Raw genomic sequence first — 9,376 nt, forward strand, 5'->3', positions numbered from 1 at the left:
GTACCTTTGGGGTCAAGGGAAAAAAGGGGGGGGTGTCCCTTGCGCCCTTTTAGTTGTCTGGGTGGTGACACTGGTGCTGGCCTGGGCCTCGGGGGGGGCTCTGGCCGTGGAGGGGGCCCCCAGAGGGAGAGGACTCAGACTCACCTTGTCTGTGGGGCGTTGTTTTCACTGTGGGCTGGCCTCTGTGGTGGCCGCTGGATGGCAGCTTTCTCCGTGTTCTGTCGGCGGGTGCACTCGGGTGCGGGGACTAGGCTGGACCTTGCAGGGATGCTTGGCAGCGGCTGGGTGGAGAGAGGATAGCGCAGCTGTTCTTTGAAGCAGGCAGCCAGGTCGTTTTTCCGCCGGGGGCAAGGTGGTCGCTGGGTGGCAGCTGTCCCTGTGCTCTGTCGTTAGTTGCACTTGTGTGCGGGGACAGGCTGGACCTTGTACAAGGTTGCTTGGTGGTTGCTGGATGGTGAAAAAAGAAGGCGGGGGGCAGCTGTTCTTTCAAGCGAACAGCCGGTCCGTTTTTTGCTGGGAGAGGAAAACCTTGAAAACTCGGTGGTGAGGGTCCGTTTTGTCCTGGACCTCACTGTGGCGACTGCATTCAGGGGGGCGCCCGATTCCTGGACTGTGCAGGGGAAACCAGCTGCTCCGATGGCCCTCGGTGCCGGGTGGGAGGGCAGGTGATTGGGCTTTGTTCCTCTGGCGATCGGCTCGGTTTTTGCGGGAGCCGGGTGCTCCGGACGTGAGGGAGGCCCAGGGGGGGTTGTGAGGAGGAGTGTGAAGGAGGGGGGGCGCAGACTCACCTTGGATAAAGGGCTGCTTCTTTCTTTCGCGTGGGAATCGTTTTCTGGGTGCAATATCGGTGCTCGCCGCCGGGTGGTGTCAGCGAGCAGATCACACGAGGCAGAGGATCTGGGAGCCGGTGTGCTCTTCCCACGGCGCAGCTCAGCCCACGAGAGTCACAGGCGTGGGTGCGGGCGCAAGCAGGGGCTTGTGGGTGGTCTGGTGTCTTGCGCTTTTGAATGTGCAGGTTGAGTCTGCCCTTGCGATTTCAGCTCCTCGTTGGTGTCGGCTTTGTCTACCCCTCCGCTCCGGGGGAGGGAGGGGCGTCTCGGCGCCTCGCAGGTGGCACCCTCTGTGTGCCAAGACAGGAAGAAGAAAAAGATCGGCGAGCAAAACGCGTTGGTGAGGACCTCGGCTCATCGTGCAGGTGCGCTCTCTGGGGGTGGGCGGAGCTCGGCCAGCCGGTCCGTCCCTACAGGTATGTGTAGTGACCAGTCCCGATGCGTCAGGTTTCCCTAAGGTTTGGCTCCCCCAGGTAGCGCAGCCTCGCTCCGGGCAAGCCAGATACGAGTCCCAGCCCCTTGGGTGACCGCCCCCTAGTTCTCCCTGGACCCCTCCTCCCTTCACCTGTCGGCAAGCAGCCTGGCCTCGGACAAGCCAAGGAGCGCAGGCCCAGCACCTTCAAGTGTTGGGGATCAGAGTCAACCTCCCAGCTAGACCCCCAGACTAGGCGAACCTACCTGTTGATCTTAGCCAAAAGGCCGAGAAGTGATAACCAGAATGGTGCCAGAATTAACGCCTCCCGAAGAAATCCACCTGGCTGACCCGGACCGGGGTCTTCCCTTGCACCGTCGCTGGACGCCCTTTCGCTTCTTTTTCAGACTCCCAGCAAGAGCTCATCAGGTGCCGGTGGAAAGGAGGCCCCGGCCTTAGGCCTTCTCCCGGCTCCCAGAGTCCTCCTGGGCTGTCGATTCATTAAGCCTCACTTAGCATATCCACGTTGTCCTCACTCTAGTATTTGCATGCCCCGCCCCTTCCTGCGCACTGCTTCCAGCCGGCTGGCCGGAAAGCCTGGCAGCCAGGGGATGCTGGGAATCTGCCCAGGATGCCCTGGACAGCTCCCTCACATTCACACGCAAACACAATAGCGCCACTTTACAGGGTTTGGTAGTGAAGCGCTACTCTCGTTTTCTCGTCTATTTTTCAACAGCATTGTTTTCCCCGGGTGGGGAAGTGCACCATTCCTGGAGGTACTGCAATACCAGGTTGATGCGTGGAGTGGACAGAGCAAGCTCCTATTCCATCTCCCTGTTCTAAAAATCAATTTAATATATGTTCCCCAGATAGCGGACGTATCAGATATTAAACTGATAAGAACAGATTTTTTTTGGTTGAAAAAATATACTTTATTTAGAAAATATTTGTCATAGATACATGTTAACCAATCCCATTGTGGGTGGCATACTTTTTAACTGGACTAGGTGTTGCACGCAGGCAGAGACCTGTCAGTTTTCCATCAAGATATGTTTCATTGTAAGAGAAACACTTTTATGCTAAAGTGTTTTCCTAAATATTTTTAATTTACCCATTCTGCCCATTTTTTTTTGTTTCCATATTTTTTCTGCTTGTTGTTTGCCTTGTTTTTTAATGTCCACATAATAAAAAAACATTATTTTATCCAGTGCAATATTTATACAATCTTTGGTGGAGAAGGTCTTGTGTTGGTAGACTCCTAGGTTTCTTGTAGTCCATAAACTTTCTTTCACACATGATATGATTTTCAGCAGTAGGTTGTGTTTGTCTTTGGTACATGTTGTGGGGAATCCATACAGGATGAGTTCATAGTTTATGTTGTTTTGTCCTGTGATCCCTTTTATCAGGAGACCTATGGTTTTCCACGTTAGCTGTGCAAAGTAGCAGTTCCAGAGGAAATGGAGTACTGATTCTTCCGCTTTACAATTGTCTCTTGGGTAGGTGGATTCCTTTGCTAGTCCTCTCTTATGTTGGAAGATTTTTACTGGTAAAGCCTTGTGGATGGTCAGCCATGCCAGGTCCTTTTGGCTATTGGTGATCTCCTTGCTGTTCGCCATTGTCCATGCTTTTTTGGAGAGTTTTTCATTTAGGTTGTTTGCAGGTGTCATAATTTCTTTGTCTTGTATGGCTTCTTTCAGGGCCATTCTGTGTATGAAGTCCTCTGGTTTCAGTTGTATTTTCTTCATGCTTTTCAGAAAATCATCTATAATGCTATACATTTTTGGTGGGACAAAAGCTATGGGCAGTCTGTTATCTTGTTCTAAGAGTTTTGCTGTTCTAAAAATGTTTGCAGCTCCATATCTGATGAAGTGTGCTGCAATGTTCCTCCTTTCTCTAATTGCGTTTAGACATAAGCTGGTGTATGTGACAAGGAAGAAGAGGTATAAGTTTGGCACTCCCTTGCCCCCATTTTCTAAGCTTTTGTAGACTATCTCTCTTTTAATTTTTTCCATTTTGGAGGACCAGAAAAAGTCAAAAATTGTTGAGTGTCTCTTTGGAGGGAGTAAGATCACTGCATAGTATAGCATCAGAGGGAGCAGGACCGCTTTAATTACCAGTATTTGTCCTACCAGGCTTAAGGATCTACTTTTCCATAGACCAATTTTTTGGTTTATCTTATTTTTGACTTCTGTCCAGTTGTCTTCTCCTGAAGTGTCTTCTGAGAACCTGATTCTATTACAGGACCGGAGGCTTCGTATTATGCTTCTCTTTCTTATATTTGCTACTCACAGTAGCCAATGAAAAACGTTTTGTATGCAAATAAAACTACATTTCCCATGATGCTTGTACATACATCACATCCTGTATAGCCCAATAAGGAATGTCTGACATAATATCGACAGACAGAATATCTACATACAAAAATATCGACACAAAAATATCGAAATCAAAAATATCGGAGTCATATCTTCATAAAGGTAAGTACAAAAATATCGAAAAATTAATATCGTAGTACAAAAATATCGAAATTAAAAATATCGTTTTTTTAAATGTATAAATAATAATGTAAAAATAATTTTAAAATACATATAATTTTAAATAAAAACATTAAAACATAATAACAAAATTAAAACTAATACATATACATTTAAAATAAATTAAAAACTTAATAATTTAATGTAATTTTATTTTTTTTTAATTTCATTTAATTGATTTAATTTAAATATAAATGTATTTTATTTTTACCCTGTACGCCTGTACCCCAAAAACCCAAAACTGACCCTGAACCCTAAAAATACCCTTTTACCCAAAAACCCAAAACTGACCCTGAACCCTAAAAATACCCCTTTACCCAAAAACCCAAAACTGACCCTGAACCCTAAAAATACCCCTTTACCCAAAAACTGAAAACTGACCCTGAACCCAAAAAATACCCCTTTACCCAAGAACTAAAAACTGACCCTGAACCCTAAAAATACCCCTTTACCCAAAAACTGAAAACTGACCCTGAACCCTAAAAATACCCCTTTACCCAAAAACTGAAAACTGACCCTGAACCCTAAAAATACCCCTTTACCCAAAAACTGAAAACTGACCCTGACCCAAAAAATACCCCTTTACCCAAAAACTGAAAACTGACCCTGAACCCTAAAAATACTCCTTTACCCAAATACTGAAAACTGACCCTAAACCCTAAAAATACCCCTTTACCCAAAAACTGAAAACTGACCCTGAACACTAAAAATACCCTTTTACCCAAAAACTGAAAACTGACCCTGAACCCTAAAAATACCCCTTAAAAAAACGAAAACATATAAAATTTAAAATAATATTATATACTTACCTATACTTACGTTGTAATGGTATGCGTTGTAAAGGTACCTGCGTTGTAAAAACATGCGTTGTAAACACATGCGTTGTAATGGTTTTTGCGTTGTAAAAATTTCATTGTAATGGCAGTGCGTTGTAAAAGTTGCGTTGTAAAGGTTGTTTTCCCGGTGGATAGCGTAGGGGTAAAAATTACTATTCACACTCCAGAGGGTGCAACAGTAGGGAAAGCGTTGGATAGCATGGGGGTAAAAATGAATTCCCACACTACTCCCACTTTAACACACAACACACTACACATATAAAAAAGACTATTAATATAAATTTCAATTAATCAATTAATAACAATTAATATTACTAAATTGATGTAATTATAAATGAACTAAATAACACATATTAATTAATTAACAATAAATACCAAAGAAAATTACAATCTCTTTAATTAATTACATTTAATTATATCACACCCTATCCCCCTATAAACACACAACCCACTACACAGAAATAAATCATATCATTTATTCACTTAATAATTATTAATTACCAATTAATTATTAATTAACAATAACAATACATTAAATATATTAGCACATTAACTCTAAATAATTTAATTACATAATTAATATTATTTAATTATCAATTAATTATTAATTAACAATAACAATAAAGTAAATATATTAGCACATTAGCTGTAAATAATTTAATTTACTAATTAATATTATTGTTTCCCAATTAATTAATTAACAATAACAAAAAATTATATATATAAAAAAATTACTCTAATTAATGTAATTAACTAATTAATATTAATTAATTACCAATTAATTATTAATTAAAAATATGTACATTATATTAATTAATTAACTAATTAATATTAATTAATTACCAATTAAGTATTAATTAAAAATATTTACAAACATATATTAATTAATTATTATTAAATTACTTCCCACCCTATTGCCCTATAAACCCACAACCCGCTCTGATACTAAGTCGCAAAATGTAAACAAATTTACAAATTTTCAAACATACATTACAAAACATGTTTAACAAACATATAAACAACACATTAAAATACATAACACTAAACAAAATTTCGATATTAGTAAAATTCGATATTAGTAACATACATACCTTAAAAAAACGATATTCTGTCTGTCGATATTTTGGACATCGATATTCTATACTATCGAAATTAAAACATCGATATTATTGTATATCGATATTTTAATTTTGATATTTTGTCTGTGTACCCCAATAAGAGCTGCTGTACCCTGTGTCTCCTCCTCTTTCTTTGCTGCTCACGCAGAAAGTTAAGTGCTCGACTATAATATGATTTTGCCTTACTTAATTGTTCACTGAGATGTGATGATTATGCTGTATGCCTATGCTTACACGTAGTTAGTGCTACTTTTTTTAACTCTGCTGTTATGTGTTTGTAAGCGCACTTTGTGCTGTTGCTGGTAATTCTGGTTGAGCCGCCCGCGCGTGGCGTGCTACTGCTTCTAGCTTCCTTGGCAATAATATCCAGTAATACTTTTACGCTAGCGCAACATCGCGCTGTGTTTCAACATTCTGCTGTTACGAGTGTAATGTGTGCAAAACGCTGATTTCCCGATGGCCTTCGACTTCAGGCATGCTGATGAGCTCCAGCCGAGACCGATTACCTCAGGAGGCTCTCGCGGAGAGCGGAGCTAAGGTGTCATGCGGGCGGGGCCCGCGCTCATAATTATTCCCCCGCTGAACTCGTGTGCTTCCTGCCAGTTGTGCTAGCGCCCTTAATTGCCCCCCCCCCCCCCATAAAGTATTTATTTTACGGCGGCTGTGCCGACTTGTTTTGGGACTCTCAGGCGAGCGCGCGAAGGCCCTTCTCCCGCCTCCGGCGGGCGCTATTCATGTTTTGTTGACTTCCGGCCTCATAAAATATTACAAAGCCTCCCGTGATCTTGTGATCTCGCGCTGTCTTTGGCGGCATGTTTTTTCAGTGTTCAGGTGTTCCTTGTCCATGCCCCGCTAAGCGGGTTACGCATTCTCTCGCTGCGGTCTACGCGGTCGGCTAGTCTGACTTCCTTTGAAAGCACATGGTATGAGGGCTAGCTCTGCCTCCTTTAGAATTGGATGTACAGTGCTTCTGGTGCCGATGTGTCTGCTTTCATATTACGATTGCGCTTGCTCAGCAAAAGATCCTCTCTTGAGGACTTATTCTGTTATTCGTATGAATTATACTTTTACAATAAAGACAGGACGGATCTGTTATAGGTATTCATATGTATTTCCACCTGTTCTAGTAAGGATCTTGCAGTTTCTTGTGGTATTTACTGTTCCCTTAGTTGCTCACGCTTATTAAGCGTTCCAGCTAAGAATTGTTTTCGCCCGCAGGCGAGGTGAGTGAAATGTTCCTTGACCGGTTGGGTTTTAGCAATGTGCGCATCAGGTTGCAATACCTGCGCAGTTTACATTATACGCTTCATTTGGCAACTGCCTAATAGATGATTATGTGTCATATCACGAAACGGTTAACCCTTCCGGTCACACAGCCTGTAGACGCTCCCGAGGGAGTGGAGATGGCGTGCTCTCACCGTCTATATTGACTCTACATATATTGGCCCAACTGCGCACGCAATCCTGGAGAGCAAGGCACCGCGCTGGAGTTCCAGCGTTACTACTACGCCACTGTCAGGTAGTGGTTAAGTATCTTACTAATACCAAGGGATACATGTTTAATGCAGGTATGTACTATATGGTTCCAAACTAGTAATTTCACAATTTATGTCCATGTGTATTTCAGGGAATACTTCCTGTGATGGCGCAGTTTCGCGCTTACCCGCCAAAAGCCTTCCCTAGTGGCTGAGTGCGGAATAGAGCCAATAACGCTCCGGGGGGCGTAACCCACTCAGGTTCACTTCATATCAGTTTGGATTACGCCCTTCGCACGCGTCCCCAGCTTGCTCCTAGGCTCCTAATGCCTCGTGTTCAGACGGAGCGATTTTGACTTACGCCTTCCAGGCTGTAACAACAGGGGGCCCTCGGAGTGCGCACACGCTCCTTATAACTTGACATGGCTCTGACGCCCTTGGGGGCTGGAATAAATTGGACTACAGCTTTGCTGAGGAGCCAGATATATTTTATTATTTCACTTCTAGTGTGCAAAGGGTTGGCTCCCCCTCTTACTCCTCCGTGACTGGTGCCTTGCACTACAAGATTACATTCAGACACCCATACACAGGCAGGGTGAGATACAAGGAGGATGAAACGTACATTAGGGGGCGTTCGCCCCAGAATGCACTCGGTGCCAATCGGGATTTTCCGTCCCAGTGTCGGTCACCAGGGTCCCAGGTATTCAGTCCCCAGCACTGGGTAGTAAGCCCCATGACCGCCCATCATTATTATTTACGCATATTCTTTGGGCGTTGTTTTTTGTCTTGTTTCTTGTTTCGTTTTCTTTTGTTTTTTATCTTTTATTTTCTCCTAATGCCATGGTTGGTCTTCCTACCGTTGGCATCCACTCCCTCCTGATTCTAGATCTTCATAAGAAGGAATTTTCCAGAACATTCGTGCTAGCTGGTTTAGTCTTCCCGGTGGCTCCGTGGGTTGCAGTGAACACAATACGTTTTTGGGTTCTTTTTTCGCCCCATCTCCAAGAGATGCAAATAATTTTCTCTAAATGGATAATTTAACCATGTCAAATGGGTGTTAGTTCACCATTAGTTTTGTTACAAAGGTGTCTAGTGTATATGGGGTTTAGCATTCCCCTGGATTCCCAAGGATACGTCATAATAACAGTCCTTTACTTTTGCACTTTCTTATGACCATTTTCGACTATAATCCCTTCTGCTTCAGGGATTTTCAGCTTTCTGTCCCTTTTTGGGAATGCACAATATCGTGGCTGGTTCCAGCTCCACTTCAGTTCCCCGTTGCCTCAGGGGGTTCGTCCCCCAAACGGTACCTCGTTATCTGGCACTCTCTGATGGTGCAATCCTTCATGTATTCCCCTTGGAGCGCACTCTGGAGCTTTCCGTGCAAGAGCCCTTCGGGGACTTGTTGGTGTACTGGTATTATTAACTTCGTCTCCATTAGTTTTCTGACATTTTCACAATGTATTTGTAACCGGCGCTACCGCCGAATTAAAAGTGCCTAATCTTCCTACTGATTGAGGGGTCAAATCCTATTCCCTCAGACACCCTTCCAATGCCTTACACTGGCAAGGGGTGTGGCGCCAATCCGACTGACGCTGGAATCTGGGGATCACGGTTCGGTCCTCGGCGCCAGATTAGCCCGGCACCATGTGACTCGGGGCGATAGCATACTTAATCTTCCTGACGACCCCTACATCTCGAGACCCTTACGGGTGATCGTTCGCGTTTTTCAAATGTGAATTAATTATTATTATTACACCTTCGCTGTCAGCAGAAACGGATCCTAGCATTTCTGATGTGTGAAGACCTCCATGCTGACTTCAACACCCAGGGCCAAGGGTTGGGTCCTGCTCGGGTGCTTTGTAGGCTTCTTGCATGTCCGCCATCAAGTAAGTAATCTCCTTTTGGCTTCAAGGTTTCCCGATAATGACAGAAACTTGCCAGGCGCTTACCTGCGTTGCAGGCGCTCTCTTATAACTCCGGGTTCTTCAGTCCTTTGCGATTTTTTCCACGTGGAAAGGCCATGTTAGCTGATAGATACATCACACATGACTCTACTGTGGGGTTATTTTTCCCCGCATGACGGCCGATCTTCTACCAAAAAAGTTGTACATATTGGTTTTCGCTCTACCTTACAACAGCCGTTGAATCGTTTATTTTCGGCTAGTATT

The 9,376-nt window shown here is 43.8% G+C and overlaps 1 pseudogene; it reads right to left on the reverse strand.

Moving 5' to 3' along the window:
- Positions 1 to 1,996: 1,996 nt before the first annotated feature.
- Positions 1,997 to 2,171, reverse strand: LOC144764355 (U2 spliceosomal RNA; annotated as a pseudogene).
- Between the last annotated feature and the right edge of the window lie 7,205 nt (positions 2,172 to 9,376).

This window comes from Lissotriton helveticus, chromosome 6 (assembly GCF_964261635.1).
Source record: "Lissotriton helveticus chromosome 6, aLisHel1.1, whole genome shotgun sequence".
Classification (NCBI taxonomy): Eukaryota; Metazoa; Chordata; class Amphibia; order Caudata; family Salamandridae; genus Lissotriton; species Lissotriton helveticus.